Source organism: Mastigoproctus giganteus, chromosome 7, assembly GCF_048544385.1.
Source record: "Mastigoproctus giganteus isolate SK-2022 chromosome 7, ASM4854438v1, whole genome shotgun sequence".
NCBI classification, from domain to species: Eukaryota; Metazoa; Arthropoda; class Arachnida; order Uropygi; family Thelyphonidae; genus Mastigoproctus; species Mastigoproctus giganteus.
The window spans coordinates 114,084,809-114,106,621 of record NC_143581.1 but is presented as its reverse complement, the minus strand read 5'-3'; positions in this window follow the sequence as shown (position 1 = coordinate 114,106,621).

Below are 21,813 nucleotides of genomic sequence, written 5' to 3'. Positions count from 1 at the left end.
AGACTATGGTGTAAACCAAGAAGTGTACCAAGAAGGGTTCAATGTGGTATCCGTGAACAAAGCAAAGAGCAAGAAGTTAAATAACTGGATAGTGCAGATAACAGGTCCTGTCCACAAACAGTTGATCAGAAAAGGAAAAGTATTCATCAATTGGTCCGCTTGTCGGGTCCGTGACATTGTCACGGTAACCCAGTGTTACAGATGTATGAATTATGGCCATATTGCGAAGACCTGCAAAATGAAAGCGTTCTGCGGACATTGTTCAACCGAAGGTCATTCATATAAAAATTGTGAGAACAAGGAAAAGTCACCGTGCTGTATAAATTGCAAGCGTAAAAAACAGACAGCAGAACATAGTGCCATAGACCATGCCTGTCCTGAATATGAAAAGGCTATAGCCTTAAATCGAAGAAGAACAGATTATGATTAGAGATAGTACTGTGCTTGGAGAGAGACCTAGTGTGAGACTACAATTTTATTATGAAAAATTTTTTAGCCGCCTTACGAGTAGAGGTCTTCCTCCACGAGGAAGGGGCGGTAACTGTGGTCACACGGGATATTTGCTTATCTCTGTGTGACCACAGGCTAAAGACCGAGAAAAAAATAATAAACTGTTTAATCAACAGAAACGTTAGAACAATTTTGGCCTAATAACCATAGTAGTGATGATAATTCACACAAATAATAATTGTAATAAAACTAAAAAGATTAAGACTTTTGCGCAGATAGGCTATTGCCTGGGTGGCGCACTGAAGGTTCTGTTGCTTAAATGGAATATCCTCCATCTCTCTGTGCAAAGAGAAATGCCCATCACTTCTGGCAGGAGGAAAATCACAGCCAAAACAATTACGGCGCCCAAATACCTCGATCCTGAAAGGTGTGTTTATGCAGCCCAGGCAATTCCATGGGATGTCCTTGAGGAATGCGACCCTGAACTCGGAATTGACCTAATGACAAGATGGATAGCCACTATCTCTCTCTCTCTCTCTCTCTCTCTCTCTCTCTCTCTCTCTCTCTCTCTCTCTCTCTCTCTCTCTCTCTCTCTCTCTCTCTCTCTCTATGCTGCAACAAAGAAGCTAACTATTACAGAGCATTCAAGGGCCTGATGGAGTCCAAAAGTCTCTGAAAGCTTCCACGTCAAACAGAACATGCACAAGCGGTGGGAAAACTCTGGCTCACCCTCGGACAGAACTGCATTCTCCCGAGTTAGGGCTCTTTTTATTAGGAACAAGAGGGAGGCAATAAAACTTGAACTTCACCATAAACAAAGGGAAGCCCTTCCATAGAAACAAATCTGGGGACGCCATCCACTCACTCAATCTGAGCAGTTGGCTCGACCACATAACTAGGTTTGCGGCTCATCCAGAATCCACTACACCAATGGAATTACCAATCAATCCGATTTCAACCGACCCCTTAAATTCAGTTCAACTCACCAAATATCAACTGATAGATGCAATAAATAGTTTAGCACCTACGGCTGCATCCGGCGCCGACGGGATTCCACAGTTTATGCTGAAATGCCTGAGTACATTTATTGTTGATCCCATTCTGTCGTTATTCAACAAAATCCTTCATCAAAATTCTTCCCTGCTATGTGGAATGTCTATCTAGCATGACCGCTGCCAAAAATACGCTCTGCTTCTCAGCCCAGTCACTTCTGTCCTATTTCTTCTGCATCAAGCCTATTAAAGATATTTGAGAAATCTCTTCTGAAAACGTTATCCACCCAAATAATGCCACATCAGCCACCGCAGATGCACTTTGCCACCCGGTCAAGATCCACCGCTACAAATCTAGTCACCACCACTACCAAGATCCTCGAGGCATTTGAGCACGGTTCCAAAATCACTGTTAGTTATGTCGACATCCAGGCAGCATTTGATTCCGTATCCGTTCACGCGTTGGTAAGGCTATTACGTGAGTATTACCTCATTGGCGGAGACGTGCTCTGGTTCATTCAGACAATGCTTGAGAACAGGACTATTATTGTTGGCGATACCAATCGGCGCTACACCAGAACTATTACAGCTGGAGTCCCACAAGGTGGAGTCCTCTTTGGTATTTTGTTCTCAGCTGTTCTTCTGCCTTTCGTGACGGGCCGAACTGATATTATCACCTTCGCTGATGATATAAAGCTGTTCACTGCTATCAACCCTGGAGACACTTCTGACTACACAAATGTCTTAAACGAACAGAAAATCCAGAACCTCGAGGCGTTTCTCTCCGGTTTCGGCCTTGACATCAATCCTGAGAAATCAAAACAGTTGACTTTCTCGCTCAAACGGAACCCAACAATGGTGCAACCCAATATAAGAGGATCCGCGATTTCTGCTGTTCAGCAACACACTGATCTGGGCGTTATTTTTGACCAGAAGCTCTCCTTTGTACCTCACATAGACCACCTGCAAAAAAAATTCTGTCGACTCCGGTGGATGCTTAAGCAACAACTTATGCATGTCCATGACCAGGCCGTTGGGTGCAGGTATATCAAGACATGTGTCTATCGGGTCATTCTTTATGGAGCAGAAGTCTGAACCTCAACTGCCGCAACGCATCTAAGACGGATTGTTGCAGGCGAATTTTGGCTATTGAAGCGGGCCATACGGAAATTTCGGCTTCCCCCTGCACCAAGGACTACCCAAATAGCAGCATCTCTAAACATCAGACGTCTTTCCTGCCATTATCCATGAAAGAAGACTCGTCTTTGCTGTAAAAATGATGGTTGGCATTATTTCGGACCCAGACTTCTGGGCTAACTGCGGTTGGAGGATCCCAGTCCCAAGCCTTTGGGCCAATCCAGTCCTTCAGGCCACCCCAAACCGGTTAAAGTTATCCGATCGGTTCCTAGCCGTGCAAATGCTGCAGTGCATATACTCCTTGGATGGCAACCTCTACAAGTTCGCATTGGATAAAAAATACAGGCAGAACTTACTCCATCCAATTCCTTCTCAGGACCACGTCACAGGACATTAGAACCTGCTCCCAAGGACCCGTCCATCACTCCCATGGATCCCTCACTACATTGTTCGAACTTTCTGCGCCTGCTCAGATGACTCCAGCACTGTAAAAGGGCTGCTTCCTGGAGAATAATTTAACACGGTAACATGCTGTTGTGCATATATGTTCATATGTAAATTTTTCATTTGCTTTCCTACACTTGTATAATTAGTATCTCCTATCTCATTCTTGTTTATTACATTTTATTAGCCTTTACTGTAATATTGTATTAGCCTTTCTAACCTTGTATTAGACTTTGTAACCTTGTATTAGCCTTTCTAACCTTGTATTAGACTTTGTAACCTTGTATTAGCCTTTCTAACCTTGTATTAGACTTTGTAACCTTGTATTAGCCTTTACTGTAAACCCCTGGCTTGTAGCCGTGAAGGGTATTGTGCACGGCATGTGCGTTTTGTATGCAATAAAGAGTTCTTGTACAACCTTGGTGCGCATAACAAAATATCGCAATGGACCATCTAAGGATTTTCCCAGTGATTCCAACCTGTTCCAGCTTATAAAGCAACCGCTCATGTGGGACTGAGTCAAAAGCTTTTCCTCAAATCTAAATGAACAATGTCGAAATTATTCACTAAATCCAGCTCATGATTGACCCTTTCAAAACAGCGAAACAGATTTGTTAAACATGATTTTACCTTTACAAAATGATGCTGAGTATCCTTGAGAATTTCAATTCTATTCACATGATCCTGAATTCCACCCTTGATCATTGCCTCTATGATTTTCCCTACCACTGAAGTCAGACTGACAGGTTGATAATTTCTCACTTCACTTTTAGAGCCACCCTTATGTATGGGAGATACATTTGCACTTTTCCAATTCAAGGGAATCTTCCCAGAGTCTAGTGATGCTCGCATAATTAGCCTCAATGGTTCAATGCACTCGCTTGCCGCCTCTCTTAAGGTTATAGGGTATATTCCATCAACTCCAGGAGCCTTACTGGTCTGTAGGCTCGAAAGTTTTTTCATTAAATAATCTTGCGAAATTTTAATATCATTAATTACATATTTTTCAAATTCGCTCCCACAATTTCCCATTTTCACAAAAGGTTTTTCATTTATAAATATCGATGCAAAATAACTGTTGAGTTCATCTGCAACGGCAGCTGGTGTATTTAATACTATCCCCTTTCCCTTACGTTAAGGTCCTATCTGGTTTGTCCTGCTCTTCTTGGCATTTATATATGTAAAGAATTCCTCATTCCCCCCTCTTTGCTCTGTTTGCTAGTGATTTCTCATAAACTGCCTTTGCCTGTCGAACCTTTTCTGTGGCTCTATTACAGATCATCTTGTAGCTGTAGTACTTTTTCAGTACTTTTTATTGCTCTGCAACCTTTCCATGTTACCTTTTTCTGCTCAAGTAATGTGGCAACTTCACTATTCATCCAACTTGGTACCCTCCTCGTGGAGTATTTTTTTTAATGATAAATACCCATTCAAGGCAAATCACAGATGTTCCTCATAGGTAGACAATGAAAATATTGTATATCAACGTAGTTCCGGAAATGCTTGGTTTCCGAGTTTTGAAGGTCTGTCTGTGACATTTAACTGTTCACATCACCCTACCTTATAGTAATTGTTCAACATGTCCACCTTCTGCCTGAATACAGGCCTCACATCGACGTCTCATGGACTCGGGAAGACGATGCCAAATTTCTGGCATGTTTCGTATTGTCTCACAACCTGCCATAATTCGATTGCGGAGAGTTTCCACATCAGCTACCGGAGTCGAATACACCAATGACTTTAAATGGCCTCACTAGAAGAAATCTAGTGGATTTAAATCAGTGGAGCGTGGAGGCCAGGCGATTCGTCCACCCCTCTACTTCACAAGTCGTAGATCTTGGTCGTCCTCTGTCGGTAGCACGAGGTGTTAAGGATCCATGTTCACAAAGGTGGCGATGGATACCTTCAAACGTTTTCCTGTCTGGACGTCTTCGTTCTGGGAAGATGTCCAGAACGAAGTTTCGTGGTACAAACGACGAGCGTCCAGAGCATTGCCGTCCGCCAAACCGAACATAAAGTGCATATCCGCTTGCTCCTGATTTGAGTACATGGTCGGAATGGAAAACCACCAGATTCTGTCAGTACCTTGTGATGAAGGAAATAACCGCGGGAGATACGACATTCCGGTTAATAACTCGGGAATCAAGCATTGCCGGAACTATGTTGATATTAAATATTTTTGTTGTCTACATATGAGGAACTCATTCCTGAAGTTTTCCGTTTATTTTTGAGACACCCTGTATATACACTGGTGTTCAAAGAAAGTGCATCACCCATTAAAATTGTAATTGTCGTCCGAATAACGTAAGTATATGGCAATATTTATTACAGATTGCATCAGATAAAATTGACACGCGTAGGTGATGACGTAATATTGTAACAGCTGTTACTTTCAGCTATACAAGCACGCTTTGCAAGAATTGCAGTCATTCCTTACTTGTATTAGGATGGCGAGTTATGTGCATTTGACGACACGAAGAAAGATTGCTATTGCAGCTTTACAAGAGAAAGGATTTTCTTCCCGTCATATTGCTTGCCGAGGGGATAATAACGAACACCAAGCTAAATACCCTGGGACTCATGGCAGAGACCCCAAAAAAGAAAGGCCCATCAATAGTTATTTTCAATGTGGACCAAAATCTACAACCACAACAACTCACGGAAGAAATATATAGAAGAAACCTAAAAAGCCACCTACCGAATCAAGAAGGGGCTACACTGCTGACCCCAAAATACAGAACCCAGTCCAAAACATATGGAGGATATAACTGGACAGTTGAGCTGACTCCGCCTGCCTGGGTCCTAAAAAACCAAAGCAGAATTTTTGTCGAGTGGAGCTGCCTCCGTTTTAGACTGCCTCCATACCGACGTGCTTTAGATGTTGCAAATATGGCCACACCACTCACACCTGTGCCCAAAAGGAACCAACCTGCGGCCACTGCTCAGAGAAGGGACATGATTTTAAGACCTGCCCCAACAAAACTAAGGAACCCATCTGCACCAATTGCAAAGCCTCAGAATGGATCACAACCACTCCATCCGAGACTCAAACTGTCCCACTTACCTCAAGGTAAAAGGCACCTACCAACAAAGAATTGATTATGGGAATACAACATAAAAAATACAATTGCGGCGTACTAAAGATACACCAACTAAATGCCCACCGAGCTCGAGCGGTTGTTGAGCAGGTACGACTCCAAGCAGATGAGGATAATGCCGACATTATCATAGTCCTAGAACCGTATACCAATCAGAAACAAGTAAGGGGATACCCGCTCAATTAGAAAATTGTTCAAAGCAACGAAGACACCCCCTGGGCAGCAGTACTACTAAGAAATCCAGAGATAACGGTTACAAAGATACCACAACTTTGCACGCCCTGGGCAGCCTGTGCCCATATAATATGCTCCACAGGCAGCTACTACATAATAGCCCTCTACTGTAGGACTGGAGTAGAAATCGACTTTGCCACAACATATCTGCAATCAGTACAGACAACCCTGGCAGGACATAAAATCTTGATTGGAGCGGATGCTAACTGCCGATCACCTGTCTGGCACAGTGCCAAACCGGACCGCAGGGGAACCTCAAACAGACGGAAACTAGAAGACTTCCTAGCAAATTCAATATTTACAGTCATAAACCAGCCGTTCTGCCTCCCAACGTATTGTAACATGCTATGGGAAGAAACGATCGACATAACTTTAACGTCCAGAAAAATAGATACAAACGTAACCCACTGGACTGTACAAAACGCGTGGACTACGTCTGACCACCGAACCATCACTTACAGCATACAAAGGAATCAGGCTAGAACAGTCGCCACTAAATACCTGTCAAACAGATTCGCAATCGGGAAAGCAAATTGGGACGCCTACTGCAATTTCTTATCCACCCAAGGGAGACAGTACATGGAGGACTTGGACAGACGGGAGACCGAAGGTGAAAGGATAGACCCCAGCCAGTTCGACTTAGGAGAGAGAGAGAGAGAGAGAGAGAGAGAGAGAGAGAGAGAGAGAGAGAGAGAGAGAAAGAGAGAGGGAGAGAAAGAGAGAGAGAGAGAGGAAAAAAAAAAAAGTTCATCCCGCACAGAAGGACAGGAAAGAAAATAAATACTCTCTGTGTGTGTTTTGTCATACTGTGTTGTGTATTGGCCTCTTGGCTACCTGAGAGCAGCCATCAACAGAATGACCGCATCCAGGCACTCGTCCCTAGCTGCAGGAAGGCATCATCATCATCATCATCATCAGCCATTTTCAATCCACTGCAGGATGAAGGCCTCTCCAGCAACTTTCCAGTTCCTTCTGTTTTGAGCACTGGCCATCCATTTACTACCCAAAAACTCATGAATTTCACCTATCCATCTCCGCCTTTGTCTTCCAGGTTTTCTTCTAGCTCCTCTTGGGTACCATTCTGTTATTTTCTTAGTCCATCTGTCATCATGTCTTCGAGCTATGTGTCCTGCCCATGACCATTTTAGTTCTTTAGTTTTGATAAGAATGTCCTTTACTTGAGTTTGCTGCCTAATCCATGTGTTTCTCTTCTTATATAACAGTCTGATTCCCAATATAATTCGTTCCATTCTTCGCTGTGTAGTTCTCAGCTTCTCTTCCATTCTTTTGGTGAGTGCCCAAGTTTCACTTCCATAAGTCATGGTGGGGAGTATACATTGATTCATTATTTTATGTTTCAGACAAACTGGGATATTGCTCTTCAGTATGTGACTATATTTCCTGAATGCTATCCATCCAAAATTTATTCTTCTCTTGACTTCCAGCCATTTATCATTATTACAGCTAATAACTTGTCCCAGATAAGTATATGACTCCACCTTTTCAATTACTGTTCCTTCAATCATTATTTCCCTTTCCGTGGCATACTTGTTCATCATTACTTTTGTTTTAGCCATATTCATCTTTAGTCCAAAATCCTTACTAACTGTGCATAACTGATTAAGATTTTCCTCTAATTCTTTGGGATCGTGGCTTATGATCACAATGTCATCTGCAAATCGTAAATGGTTTAGGTACTCTCCGTTCACATTGACTCCTTTCTGCGACCATTCTAATCTTCTGAAAGCTTCCTCAAGGGCAGCAGTATACAGCTTCAGAGATATTGTGTCTCCTTGTCGAACTCCTTTCTCGATTTTAAATTTCCTACTTTCTTTGTCTAGTCTAATAAAGGAGGTAGCACTCTCGTATATTTTCTTCAAAATCATAATATATGGGATATCTATGCCTTGTCTTTGCAGTGCCCGAAACATTGCCTTAGGGTGCTTACACGTAGAACGCAGGTGACCGCTTACTTTGAACCAGCAGCGATACGCAGCTAAAGCTTCTCACTGGGTATGAACACATAGAAAGCAGTGACCGGTGCAACTTCTCACTGGGGTAGGTTTTACGGGCGCTACTGTATTGCGGAACGTTAATCCCTTTAGCTCTCAGGTAAAACCGCTACCGTAAAATTTTCGATTATCTCTTCCTGCAATTCAGTGGGTGTCCCGTAATTTTCAGATGAAAACTTATCAAAAGATAAATAATTAGGGGAAAAGAGAGGGAGTGGGTTGTTTACTAATGCCCATTGCAGGACATTAGATTAAATATTCGTTGGAATGAGCGCTGAAATAATTGAAAGAGGAAGGGAATAATGTTGCTGCAGGGGAAGAATTAAAAATTTATCGAAGGAAAAAAAAAAACGCTAAAGTTGCGAAGTGTTCAGAAGTTACTACACTACACATAAATACGCGTTATGTATTAATAACAGTTGAAGAGAATGAAAAAAAAAAAAAAAAAACTGGAAAGATGAGAGGAGGTAGCATAGCTACAAATCGAAAAATGAATAATTTTATTCTCTTCCCTCCCTGTTGGTTTGATCATTATGTATAATTTCACAATTTTCGCTCTTCTGTCTTGCCATGCCATTTTTTATCATTATTCTCATTTAAGTTTATATCTCAAGCGTCATGTAGAGGAAAATGCTTTTTGCTGCCTCTGATGTATGTTTTACCCTTTTTTATGTAAGATTCAGTTTCTAATTATTTCAAACATTATTCAATTATAAGTATATATATATATATATATATATATATATATATATATATATATACATATATATATATATATATATATATATATATATATATATTGAAATGTATATTTATTTTCTTGCCCAATTATCATCTTTTTCTCTGAAAAATTCCTTAAAATTCATAATTTGGTCATATAATCTAATATCATCGATTTTCGATTATACAGTCCACACAAAATATTTATAAAAAAAACCAAAAAAAAAAAAAAAAAACCAGCGTAATACAAATATTAACCAGGTTATATACTTCTGTACCTCATACCATATATATTTAATATAAAATAGATTTCATATATATATATATATATATATATATATATATCAAAGTATTAAAGATATTTACTGGATTTATACGTTATCGTTATTTATATATATATATAAATACACACACACACACACACACACACACACACATATATACATAAATAAATAAATTTTCTGTTTATACTCCGGGACGACCGAAGTCAGAGTAGTTTACAAGATACACAGAATACAAGAAACAGCATATTTCCTTCCAACATTTCTGCACAGCATTCCTGTTCGAATGTATTTTTTCAGTTTTATCCCATACTGGTCGTCGAAGATAAACTTTGGAAATAAGAGCTTCAATGTCCATGTTGCAATGAATGTGTGGCGTCGACAACCAGCGAGCTTAAATAAAAATTCATTTAAGCAAGCAGGTGGATCAGCACAACCAGCACTAACCAATTCCGATACGTTTTTGCGGACCCCACTGTCTCGCGTGACTTGATGGACAGGGGGATGAATCACATTTCCATTAACGGATTAAATTTGGATGATTATCAGTGATTTTTAGGTATAGCTTAGTAATGAAAATCATACAACATACATATTTCATATTGATTAATTTTCATTTAATGTTAACTGCAGAAGGAAAACCGAGATTAATTAGAAGGGAGGAAATATGAACCGATGGGTGTTATCAGTTACTGTCTTCATTTAAAATATAATGCATATTTTACGCACCGTGCAGGCTGCAATTTGTTGTACAAAGCAAAACAATAAGAAACGTTTTTAAAAAAAGTTTCTTATTGTTTTCAATGATAATAAAATTTAATGTGATGTTTTTAGAAACAATAAGTATAAATCTAGAAACTGAAGTAATGAAAAGTTCAATTTAGATATTCCAAAACTATTTCTTCGTTGTCATAAGGATTATTTATTTTATTTTTTTTTTTTTCAAGATTGAAAACAATAAGGAACTGATGGGCATACCCAATGTCTGTACATTACAGTAGGCAAAATTTTGAATATCATAATTTATGTAACGAATTGGAAGTTTCTAAATATTTAGAACGAATAGAGAAACGCTGTTTCCATTTCGAATAATAAAAACACTGACTGACCGACTATTTCTACATACGGTATTTATTAGCACTTTACAAATAAATATAAGAAGAAAAGAAAGAACTGTTGTTACTTTGAGAAAATAAAAAAATATAATGGTATTTTTTTATTATTTTATATATATTTTTTTTATTTTGTTTTTTGTCAGCATTTCTCCATGGTATTTAATGCAGTTTGACACTTTTATCCCATATTGCACGTTTAACATAAATCCATAAAAGTCAGTCTGAAATCAAAATTTCAGTATCCATGTTTAAAAATTTTGGATTACAAGTTTTTTCTACAGCAACAGCAGTCCTAAAAATTGCCTGAAGGCCAGATTCATATGTTCATATCAGAGGTGTGAACAACGCGTACCCAGTTGAGTGACATCTGTACTTCCCTGAGACCAGTAAGCTTAAATTGTTGAGGTAAGCTGGGGGATTAAAACAAGAAGCGATGCCGCTGTCCACACGCTCTTATTGTATGCACTCCCATTGACTTACATTGTTCATTTAGGCTGCTGTTTCCAAGTAAGCGGTCACCTGCGTTCTACGTGTAAGCACCGTTAGCTCGATCTGTTATTCGATGTATAACTTCAAGAATCAACTCGCGTTGTTCTCTATTCGTCTTTCGAACCAACTTGCAGTAATCGTCGCTGGTCATGAAATTATCTCGCCGACGTACCACAGCAGATAGCGAGTTTGCCGAAATCGTTTCAATATCATCATTGTTCTCTTGAAGTCTGTTACTAGCATCCTCTACGATTCGACTCTGAACATATTCCTCGCATTTCGCTCGAGCATCTTCTTTATCGTCCATTTCGATACAAAGTTTTCTACAATACTCTAATGTTTTGTCAATATCGATGTCCGATCGTACCTTTTGCGGCAATTCGTAAAGTACTCTTCATTTTCATCGTATATCTGAAGAAACTTGTTTGAATCTAAGATATCAACCATTTCATTTTCGAAAGGCCAGTAAAATAAAACCATCTCACGTTTATACGCTGCCAATTCAGACATTTCATAGTACCAATACCTTATGACTCTCATCTGTTTTCTAGGTTTACGTTGTCCCTTCACAACATTGTATTTTGCTGCAAAATCAGCCAAGCAAAACTGACCGAGCTCTCCATCTTTTGGTCGTTTCTCTGTATAATATTTTCATTCCATATGTCAATAGAATCATCATCGAGATTTTCTTCAGCCATTCGCTTCTTGCTCTTCTTACTTTTCTGTCGACAGTGAGGCCAACTAGTTGAAATGTACACAACTTCTCTACTAGCCTCAGATAGCGGCTGGCGAAGAAATACCAAGCTGCCTCTTGCGAGCTCATTTCAAGGCTGTTCAACATTTTAATGCTAACGCGTTTTAACAAGTCGGTGTAGTCTTAATCTGGATAGTCTTCTCGAAATTTGATCAACACTCGATGCAAATGGCTTATGGCTCTATTGGTTTTGTTAACATATTCTACAACGTATGATGCGCCTGAATGTTCCAGTATGAACTGTAAATCCATGTTCGAATTTAATATACTAGCCATCCAAGGATTGAAGGTAGGTGTCGAACGGTAGGTCTCGTCAATCCTGATCGAATAACATCCAAGTAAGTTTTCATATCCAACTTGTGCTCTTCTAGAAATGCTCGAGTGTATCGTAATGTTTCTCTTCAAAATCTTTCTTATATTGTTGAAAACGCCGTTTAAAACTTGAACGTGGATTGTCTTGTGTGTTCATCTCTATTAAAACTCTTTTTGTGATCCATAGGCCTATATGAAATATTGAGTCTGTATCGATCATCATTCTTCTTGAAACAAGTAAATGCATATAGAAAATGGATAAGATCCAAAAACAGTACGGACCACGAAACCTTTAAAAGGGAGAGAGCTCATTTCCTGCGCCTCACTAGAGGAGCACAGCAACAGTATATATTGTCCTAAATTAAGAAGTCCCGGAGAATTTCTTCGAAATACAACAATCATTTTAACATGGAAGGAAAGCTATTTGAGGAGTGGACACGCATTATCTTTTATTCATCCAGATGCGACCAAAGAAACCGCAATCCTGCCTAGTCTAACTGGAAAAACCCTAAATGCTACGGATGATATAATAGTTACTAAGCAACAGCTCATTGACGTGATAAATAGATGATGCGCCTGAATGTTCCAGTATGAACTGTAAATCCATGTTCGAATTTAATATACTAGCTATCCAAGGATTGAAGGTAGGTGTCGAACGGTAGTTGTTGTCTTGTTGCCCAACAAGACAACAACTGGACCTCACGGCTTTCCACTTTTTATGGTCAAGGTGTGCTCTGTGTACATTATGGATATGCTCCTTAACATCTTCCGGAAGATTCTAAAGACAGGCGCCATACCTGAAATCTGGAAATCTTATTATGTCAAACCAGTCCCTAAAATTGGAAACCCAAAGACTTCCGTCCAATTGCCATAGGATGTACTTTATTAAAAGTTTTTGAAAAACTAATACATCCAGTAATTATCCAACACGGCTTTTCTCACCGACCACCTTATCTCCACACAGTCCTACACGACAGGTCCACGACCTCAAATCTCCTCGATACTCTCTTCAGAGCACAAAAGGCCCTGAATGACAGAGCTCAACTGGACGTTATTATTTTTTTTTTATATATTAAATCTGCTTAGCTTACTGTGTCAATTCCTACCCTTTTATTCATCCTAAAAGATTATTTCAAGGCATAAAATCAAATAGCCAGCATTCTGGAGTCTTTACCACACCGAAGAGAGCTAATTATAGAAAATGGATCTCACCAAAAAACTATTTATGGAACTAGGGGGGATGCCTCAGAGTCGGGTGCCTCAGGGTGGGGTGGTGTCAACCACCCTTTTTACAATTCTTCTTGAACCATTCCTTGCTGCACATCCAAATTTCTGCTCCTTCGCCGATGATTTAAATTTTTTTATAATTTCAAAAGACCCCAAACAGATTCAAGAAATTAATAATCAAACCTCCAATCAAATTCAACAATTAATAGATTATTTACAGCTAGCTGAACTCCAACTAAACAATGCGAAGTCAGCCCACATGACAATTACGAAGAGGAAGTTCAGAAATGACATCCGAGTTGTAGTTACCGGCGAGACGATTCCAAAAGTATCATCGCATACTGACCTAGGGTTAACGTGGGATGAAGATTTAAATTTCAAAGATCACTTCCTGAAGACAAAGAAGAAGACCCATGCTGCATTCTGGGCTATCCACCAGGAGCTTGTAGGTTGCCACAACATCAATCTGATCTGTCAATATATTGATAGGTGTCTCACTCCTGTACCACTATATGCATCTGAAATCTGGTCGTCAGCACCTGTCTCTCTGCGTAATAGATTCTTGTCGACGGAATACTGGATTCTGCGGTGGCTGAACCGTTTGGGAGGGAACCCGTTCACCATCTCCAAATCTATTCTTATAGTCAATCTAGGCATGACCCCATGGAAGCTCACTGTTCTTAAAAAAAATGTATGCACATTCTCTAAGATGCTAACCCGTCAGATTCATCCCGCATCGATAAAGGATATTATTTCATTTCCCAAAGCAAGCAATAGAAATCACCAGAGCGGGCAACGCCCTTAGGATGAAGCTCACTATCCTGGACTCCCTAAAAGGAATGTTCCCGTATAACATGATTGAACACTTCAACACCTTCTCCATAGATCTAAATAAGTTTTGAGAAAATAGAAGATACAGAAGCCAAATTATCGATGAAATCTTGACCAAGTCACCAGAATTATTTTAAAATGCGAGCTTTATTTGTATGAGAAATGTAAATAATTTAATGCAAAAATATAAAGCAAAGCAAATTGTAACGACAGAAAAAATATGTAGGGCAACCTGTATTTGTAATTACAATATTAATTTAATATCAATTTTATTTTAAAGTTACTGCTATTAAGTGAATATAATTTTCTAAACAATGTCATTATTTTAAATATCAAAAATTGTATAAAATTGTACGCTGTATTTAAAATAATTATATTTGTACACCCTCCTAGCCCACTGGCTGTTCAGGGGTGAACCTAAAGTTAATAAACAGATGATAATAATAATACAATACAATACAATACAAGTACAATACAAAACAAAACAAATTTATTTATCATTTGAATTTGTTTACAATATAAGAACTCGTTAAGAAAAGTAAATTTCTTGACAACAAGTTGCAATTCATCAGTTAAATCAGTTTTTGCGTACAAAATTGTTAGCTAACAGAAAAAGACAATGAAGTAATTACACATAGTACTTTGTTTATTCCACTCTGTAAACAGTGATTGAACCGCATTGAAAATCTGTTCTACTGTATCATTGAGTATCAAAACTTTTCTTACTAGGAATTTTAATTTGGAGATTGAATAACCTCTACTGAGCCGGAAATCAACGCTTGCCAACAAATTATTTAATATGTTCATTGTATGCCTATCTCCAAATCTATTTAGTACCCTAGGGTGAGGCAAAACAACTGCTTTGGGATTCCTTAAGTTGTGTGAAACATTCCTTTGAAGATTCAACTCTTCATAAATAGTAATAAGATTTTTCAAGAATGAATTCAACTTCAGTTTTTGAATTGGATATTGTATTTTGTATTTTACTAAAAATTGCCTTCTCTTATTCAGATCATTCCAAGAGTTTGTTTCCATTAACAGTTTCAGAATCCTCTTTAGTAAATTGTGTATAATCCTTATTTCAGTTATATTTGTTCTTGCCCATATTTTTACTAAATAATTGAGTTGGGAGTCCACTAATGCATAATATAAAGTGACTTTTGTTCTTTGATTCAATTTATTTTTAATATAATAAAAAAAGTACACATAAAATCTCATTTTTTTGTACAAATTTGTTATTTGCATTGCCCAACTTAGATTATAATCTATCCATAACCCAAGGTAACAGTGATTTGAAACTTCTTCAACTGTTAGACAATTGCAATTCTGGAAGTTCTGTTCATGTAGGCATTCATGTTTATGTAATTTAATAATAATAATAATAAATGTACGCTTGTGCACTTGATTTGAGTAAGACATCGGAAAATCCGAAGCATCGACGCTGCACAATTCATCTATTATTTCTACAGTGTTTGGCTTATCTTCCGAAACCAATTCTTTAGGATCGTTTTGTAGTCACAGCAAAATGTGATCATGGGGACTGCCACGATACTGGAACTCTATACTCTTGAAGAAATCGATTACTTTGAATTTCCCAAAAGGATTGTACCTTTTCGATTGCAGTATATACATTATAATGTCAACTAGCTTATTGAAGTACAATACATTACACATGTAACTGGATCCAAGTTGACTAGCTACGGCGCCTCCGTAGCCAGGTGGGAAGGAGCAGCAGTGCGTAGCACACGCTTCTTGATTAGACCGGGGTTCGAGCCCGTCACCACCAAATACGGAGGATGCGGAAAGGTCATTCAGGGAATGACCACCGCATATCCCGGAGCAATATGGCCTTAGTTGCTAATGCTCCTAAAAACCAAATAATAACAACGACTAGCTACGTATGCTGCAATGCCATCAATTCTTTCATTGGATCGTGAACTTCTGTATATTCGCTGCTGTTTAGGTTCTGTGAAGTGTTTTCAAGAGATGTGGCCAGCGAACCTCCGTCGCACTCAATGTCAGAAAATTGCTCTGTTTACCAAGTTGTCTGATCATAGCAAAGACATCTTTCTTGCGTTGAGACCAGTAGTGTACAGAATTTGAGAAATGACAAGTTACGTTCGACGCATTTTTCAACAAATCTTTGGTCTTCGTCATACATTTTGTTATGTTGGACGTTTTCCGACACATTTGAAAGTGGAATATAAACTTTCGGTTATTCTCAAGCGTAAAATTTTCATCGCCATGTTTAGAATATGATGTGGCGTTACTCCTGGGAGATCTTATTTCGCTAGTTGCCATCATAAAAGGAGTAACACGTAATCCATCTTTAAATTTACGTTGATGCCCTAATTATATCGCTGGAAACGACAGTTAGCACTAGCATTGGCATTAGCAGAGGCATACGATGCAAAAAATCAAGCTTATGCAGCACCTGATTATGCAGCTTATGCTTATGCAGTATCTGCTAATGCAACTTATGCTTATGCAGCTTATGCAGCACCTGAGACCAAGGAAGCTGTCATAATTATGGCTAAGGGTTTGCTTACTTCCTTTGCTGCCTCCTTTAATATACGTAACTGAATAGATCCCGTCCACCCCAGGTGCCTTCCTTATTTAACTTCAACAATTTCTCCTCCACTTTGCTCTCAGTTATTACAAAATCACTTAGCTCCCTGTTACAGTTTAATAAACTTCTGGCCTCCACTTCCCCACAAAATTCCTCATGTGTGAGTGTAGATGCAAAATACTCATTCAGTTTATCAGCTACCTGAGCGTGATCATCAATAGTCAACCCATCTAAGTGGTCCAATCTAATTCATCCCTTTCCTTCTAGAGTTTACATAAGTAAAGAACTCTTTGATGTTTTTCTTTGCATCATTTGCCAATTTCTCGAAATCTGCCTTCGCCTACCTAACCTCCCTTTTGACTTGATTACGGACTAGTTTATATCTGCCATAGGCTTCTGTGTCCTGATACTTTATATGCATCCATACATTTTTCTTCTCTACCACGAACCTCATGAATTCATGTGACATCCATTTAGGCCTAAAACTTGAACAGTATTTCTTAGTTGGAATGAAAAGTCTAGTAGCCTCCAAAATTAAGTAGTTAAGTTTAGTAGTCTCTAAAAGTCTAGTAGCCTCCAAAATTAAGTTGAATTAGAATTCAACGTTGGTAACATCATCAGTTGATCCCACTATGTAGAATTTAAAAAATGTCTGAGACCCTTGTAATCACCTTTACGAAAGCAAAAGCCCTTCCCTTTAGCTTTATGGTAGTTACATCTTTTAAGTAATTCCCACATCAGTACATTGTAATCACTGTCACCCAGTGGTTCCTTTATCTGCAAATTCTTAATGCATGAATAATCACTGCTGATAATCAGATCAAGAATATTACTCCCTCTAGTTGCTTCTCGAACATTGCTGTAAAAAACAGTCACCAATAAACCCACAAATTCCTGCTAGTGTGCCAGTGACCAACCCACAAATTCCAGTCAATACATGGAAAGATAAAATCCCCCATTATAAGACATTCTGATTTACTGGCCCACTCTATTTCTCTGCACAATTGCTCATTATACTCATCAGATTCATTACGCCTATAACACACACACACACACACACACACACACACACACACACACACACACACACACACACACACACACACACACTTACTCTCAATTTTCCTTTCTCAATGCTTATATCACACCAAACCGAATCAACATCAACTGGATGCACTTCCTTAGATTTTATGTGTTTCTTAAGTAACAGCATAACCTCTCCTCCCTTCTTGTCCTGTGTATCCTTTCTGTACGCATTGTACTCCCCAAATTCCAGTTCTGCACTGCTTATTTCTGTGTGACACCACGTCTCAGATATCCCAACAATATCTACCTTTGATGTCTTGACTAGCACTTCAAGCTCCTAGCATCGGTGTACATGCAAGTATACATGCACCTGTTCCTACTCTTAGTTAACCTAACACAGCCCATGTATTTACTTGTTCCACTATGACTCCCAGCAGTCCTGGAAATCTCCATTACCTTGCTTTTCAGGCTGCTGTTCATTCTAATAGAAGCAGTGTAAGAATCACTTTTGCCTCTGCCTGCGGCCACTGTTAAACATTTAGCCTGTGTATCCCCCCCCCCAAGATAGCAGTTTTCTGACCCACCTAACACTGACTCGATAGGGTCAGCAAATATTCTTGCACTATTTCTATTTAAGTGTACCCCATCCCTGTAGAAGTAGTGTCTCCTGCCAACAAGCACAAACCATGATGGAAAAAAGTCTTGCACCTTGAGCCTTGCACAATCTCTCCAGGGCTGAATTGATCGACAAGGCTCTCCATCATATACTCCTTCCTATATCTGGGCAGAATTGCAGACACTTTCACATTCAACCGTAACTCGCGACTTTTTTTCAACATTGACCTGTACTTGTTGAGTAAATCTGCAGATCTCTTACTCTTAATGTCATTAGTTCCAACGTGTACAACAATAGCACCTTTTGTGCACTTAAAAGATAATATCTGCGCTACAACGTCATCAACTTTTGCCCCTGGCAGACATACCCTGGTCCTGTTCCAGCTATCCTTCTTGCATAGTATATTCCTCAGCATGTTCATTGTAAACTATCGACATCGGTTGATTGTGTTGTCCAGGAGCAATTGAAAGTTATTTCTCTTCATTCCAAAGTAAATGTGTTGCTGTGCCATAAGTAATTCGATGTCACTTTCAGACGACGCGATCTTCTCTACATTGTCAACTTGTTCCCTACTTGTAACTCTCGATGAAACTGTAGCAAGCAACTGATGATCGACTATGATGTTATAAAGTTTGTACAGAAGAGTATTGATTAAATACCTTAGCCACGATTTGGCCGTTTCTTTCTTACATATCCTTGCAAGTAATTCGATTTATGAATCAAATGCTTCTTGATGTGAACGTTGAATGCATAATCATCGTCTAAAGCACTAGGCAACTCTCTCACCATATTATTCACGTCAACTGGAACATTTATGACTTGTGGTGAGTTAGTTCTCGGTGGTGGCACTAATGAACTTCGCTCTATCTTAAAAAAAACAAAAAATCAAAACAAGAATTCTAGCTTCATTCATCATGTTCTTTTCAGTGCGGTGAATTATGATGATTTATAGCCACTTTGCTACCGCAATATCTAATAATTCATAGTTCGTGCATTTTTTTCCCCGCTGACGCATTCTACATTTAATCTTGGTTTGGGAAATGTTATAAAACTACTAGGTGTTTCAGGAATTTCCTCTGCTGCTGCGCGGACGGTGAACTGTGCAATGTTTTAGTTCATCGTTGAATTATCTTAGGATGGAGGGGATATTCGTTTCACATTCAGCGTTCGGTCCGCTTAGTAATTAGGAGCGCCAACTGGGAATATCCGGTGTAATTACCATCCTTTCTTTTTTTTCTTTTGTTAACCTGTGGAAAATATTGTTCCGATTTTCAAGTATCATTTAATTTTGTTAATTAGTAAGGCAACAAAGTGCATTATAACGAGAATAACACATTAATAATTTTCGAAAATACAGTTTGAATGTTCAACGATGCCGAAGTCAAGTGCAGAGCGTTCTCGATAGTATCAAGCAACAATGAAAGCGACAAAACCGAAGAAAATAAAGACGAAGGTCGGAAGCAACGTGTACCTCAATCGACGCTGTTTACCAGACATTTAGATACTTTGCAATCGCAAGTATATGTCTCTTACTTTAGTTATCATAAATCCATTTTAGGTGCCCCCAAGCATGCTTCACATAAAACCATCTACCTCGCGTGCTCGACACATGTGCCTTTTTTTTCACTAGACACATGTTGTCTTTAGTAGGGTTTTAGACGCATAAGCGATTAGACCATATTGCACCGTATATATTATGTCTGTAAATTTCTTGTATTCTGTGGTCGATGTGCCCGTTTGTTGGACAAAAACCCAGTTTCCTAAACAAAAAAAAAAAAAAAAAAAACATGCTACCCTCACCTTAGACGGGTTAACTCAGCCGCATTGTGAAAATTAAGTCACACCTTTTTAGAAATTCTTCGCATTATTCATCGGATGTTTTCAACCCGGTGTGGAGAGGATGATTTTATCAAATGAGAAGACTAGACACACCTTGGCTATATAAAGTTGGATAGTTTAGAATTGTTCCTATGTTTAAATGGTTTAAGAACAAATAGTAGTTGCTTCTATTTTCACAGAAACTATCCTTACTTCTGTAATACAGTGAATTCCATGTCTTTAACATTTAGAGATTCAATAAATGAAATAAGGTTATTGCATCCAAACCGATATCTCCAACCAAGTCGAGACATTGTATATAATAAAAATATTTCATTTCCCTAGAATTAAACTCAATTTTTCTTCTGCTAAAGCACAAGAAAAATTTTACGTCAAACACAAACGAAACTTAGTTCTTTCAAATTGCCTCCTTACATTCATTTTGAAGTGAAACTTCTTTCGGCGCGCTCCAGGCAGTTTTCAGATAGAAATAATTTGTGTTTGTGGATTGGAGAAAAACCACCGTTGCCAAAAGTGAACGCATTAGAGGCACTCTGAACAGCCAACTATAGTACTACTCTAAAAGCTTTTCGTGCGATCACCGAAGTTAAGCAGCGTTCGGTCCGTTTAGTAATTAGGAGCGTGGCCACCTGGGAATATCCGGTGTAATTACTATCCTTTCTTTTTTTTTCTTTTGTTAACCTGTGGAAAATATTGTTCCGATTTTCAAGTATCATTTAATTTTGTTAATTGGTAAGGTAATAAAGTGCAAATCTGTACTTTATATCTTTAGTTTTGTAGCCTGTGGATAATAATAAAAAAGAACTCTTTATTGTATACAGAACCCACATTGCTATATACAACTTCAGCTACAAGTCTGAGGTTTACATAAAAAAAATTACACAACATAATAAACAAAGATGAAAAAAAAAACCAGCATTATAACTCTAGAAAGGTTTGAACACTGAAGCGATGGATCCATGGTAACGATGGACAGGTCCTCGGGAGCAGGTTCTAATGTCTTGTGACGTGGTCCTGAGAAGGAAATCGATGAGTACGTTCTGCGTATATTTCTTATCGACTGCGAACTTATAGAGGTCGCCGTCCAAGAAGTGTATGTCCTGCAGCATTTGCACGGGTAAGAACCGATCAGATAACTTTAACCGGTTTGGAATGGCCTGAAGGATTGTATTGGTACTAAGGCTTGGTACCGGGATCCTCCATCCACAGTTAGGCCCAGAAATCTGATACTGAAATAATGCGAACCATCATTTTTACGGCGAATACGAGTCTTCTCTCGTGAATGATGGCAGGATGACGTCTAATGCTTAGAGCTGCCACCATCTGGGTGGTCCTTGGTGCATGGGGAAGCCGAAATTTCCATATGGCCCACTTCAATAGCCAGAATTCCCCCGCAAAAATCCATCTATGATGCGTCGTAGCAGTTGAAGTCCACACTTCGATCGCCATAGAATATGCGCGGATATACACATGTTTTAATGAATCTACACCCAACAGCCTGGTCATGGACGTGCATAAGTTGTTGTATAATCATCCACCTGAGTCGACAGAACTTTATTTGCAAGTGGTCTATGTGCGGTAGAAAGGAGGACTTTTGATCAGAAACAAGTCCCAGATCTGTACGTTGTTGTACGGCAGAAATCGCGGATCGTCTTAAAACGAGTTGC